Raw genomic sequence first — 2,514 nt, 5'->3', positions numbered from 1 at the left:
AAAAAAATAACTGTTAGCCGTAAAAAAACCAAAATATCAACTGTTAACCGTAAATGCCTCAACTCCATTGAGATCTCTAAAAGGGTAACGTTTTTGAAAGTGAGAAAGTAAGAAAGAGTTATGAAAAGACAACCCACCTCCCCCTAGTCTTGACGGTAGTATGTGAGGTTTGTTAAAAGTTTGACAGAACAATAAAACATGCATTATCAGTCAAGTTTTAATTTTGATAATACCGACAAAAGGGCCAAAATTCCTTCATCCCTACCAGTTCTGGAAAGTACAAAATACACTTGGAAATGAGCACACTTTTATTTCCATTCAAAACTAACTACAAAATGGCAAATACCACCATCACCAAGTGAGCCTTTAGTATATAAGGCATCACTCTTTCTTGAGAACACGCCAGGTGTTACATCAGTAATCTGTAATTAACAGAAAGAAGAAGTAATTATGAGTCTTTATCTTGTGTTTTCTTCTTTGTTGTTAAGGATGGGCGGGGATGACTTATAAAAAATGCTGACAGCAGCCTACTGGGGAAGGGGGTGGAAGAAAGTTTACAACCAGAATTTTAAGATGGAATCCGCCAGAACTTCGAGTAGTTATTGGACAAAATTATGTACCAACATTATTTACACTTCATTGCAAGCTTTTGTGACACTGCTTCAAATATCTTATCAAAAGAAATCTTTTCTAACAACACCAAACATCGAAAACCAATTTCGAAGTTCCACTGAATTCCACTGAATCGCTTAAAAGACGTGAGCTTTTGCCTATAGCTTGTGAACTTTGAATTTCATTTTCTAAGACTCTGATAAGAAATTGTTGTACCAAAATCATTTACACCTTATTGCAAACTTTTGTGTTACTGCTTCAAATTTCTTATGAAAAGAAATCTTTTCTAACAACACAAAACATCGAAAACCAATTTCGAAGTTCCACTGAATCGCTTAAAGACGACTTACAAAATGGCTACACGTGAGATTTTGTCTATAATTTGTGAATTTCGAAATTCATTTTCTAATACTCTGACCAGGAATTATTGTTGGTGTTATCACGGATAATTACTTACATCTTTACCTATAATAAAGGGAAGGAAATAAACGCAATAGGATTTAAATTGTTCTGGTAGTCGATTTTTGTCCAATTTAAATAAGCATTACTCGACTTCCTGGTGGATTCCGTCTTAAAGTCTTTCAGAAAGACGTTTGGCAGCAGCGGGGGCAGAAAAAAAAAAACACCAAAAGCACTTGCTAAACAGGATATAAATGCAAGTTAGCTGATCTTTCACGGGACAATATATATCGCGACATAAAAAGAACGTTCCTGATGAAACAACACTGGGCGGGAAGTACTTTTTGATTGGTTATCATTGCAACTATATTTTTATTTGTTGTTTAAGTTTCATTACAGAGAATGATGGCCACGCTGAACACAACTGCTTATTACTTAACTAGTAATTATCCGACCCGAAAACAAAATCGTGCGTTCGCCACTATCCACTATCTACCGGATTTCACGTTGATGGCTCTAAAACTCGAGTACACGATTAATTTGATGAATTCCTTTTTTTTTAACTTCATATCCTGTTTGTGTAATAATGACTTATTTATTTTCATTTTATTTTCAGGTGCATTTTTTTGGCTGCACAATTAAACATTTCCAGTAGATAAACTTACCTGGCGGTCACATGGTTGGTGCACAAATCAATAGTTGCAGCATTTGCTACACTCGTAATAACCGCTGCAACCTAAAGCGCAATACGGGCTATTATTACAATCATTCCTGCGAATGTTATCATCTTGCATTTCTTGGTCCTCCACCACTTCTAGCTGGGGACCTATCATGTAAACAAACAAACGCATGTTAGATCATTGCGTTAATTAACAATTTGTTCATGCTTTAGCGTGCACTATCAAGTTATGGTGCACGAAAGAAGCAACTCTACCAATAGCAAGGTTGTATGACCTGCCGGTAGTAAAAACTCGTAATTGGACCGTTAAAGACATTGGACAATACAAAATGAATAATAGACATATTATGGATAATTTTTAACGCTGATATTTGGACTCTCATCCACTTACTTTCCAACATTCCCAGATTTTCTATTTTCCTTTTCTGAAAGCGGTCACCAAGATCGCGGGACGACGCAGACACAACCAACAGAACAAGCACAAAAACACAAGCAAACTTCCTGATATCGACTGATAACAAAGAACAACGTGCAGTACAACAAGTGATCTAAAACGAGAAGACAAGCCAAACAAAATTAAACGCTATTCTGGAGTGTGTGGGACAGTAAAGTATGAGGCAGTGCAAAGTTTGGCAAAAAGGCGGGCTTCATTATTTTAAAAACACAATAGTTCAGTTGAAACCGGCAGAACGATCAACGACAAACAATCAAACTTCAGAATCGATCTCTCTCAAGTTCATCGATCGATCAACACGCAACCGATGTAAGCTCATCAATACCGTACCTCTGAGCTAAAAAAACTGTGGCCTTTTTGTAAAAAAGGA

General features: G+C 36.5%; 1 long non-coding RNA gene across 1 annotated transcript; it reads right to left on the bottom strand.

Annotated features, from left to right (window-relative positions):
• Nucleotides 1-295: 295 nt before the first annotated feature.
• Nucleotides 296-2,234, bottom strand: LOC144639904 (uncharacterized). The gene is made up of 3 exons (XR_013568243.1): nt 2,082-2,234; nt 1,677-1,837; nt 296-422 (listed from the first exon to the last, which is right to left on the bottom strand). It is a non-coding gene; the product is annotated as an uncharacterized LOC144639904 (long non-coding RNA).
• Between the last annotated feature and the right edge of the window lie 280 nt (nt 2,235-2,514).

This window comes from Oculina patagonica, unplaced genomic scaffold, assembly GCF_052425735.1.
Source record: "Oculina patagonica isolate OP01 unplaced genomic scaffold, crgOcupat unplaced1479, whole genome shotgun sequence".
NCBI lineage: Eukaryota > Metazoa > Cnidaria > Anthozoa > Scleractinia > Oculinidae > Oculina > Oculina patagonica.
This window is presented reverse-complemented; position numbering and strand designations above follow the sequence as displayed.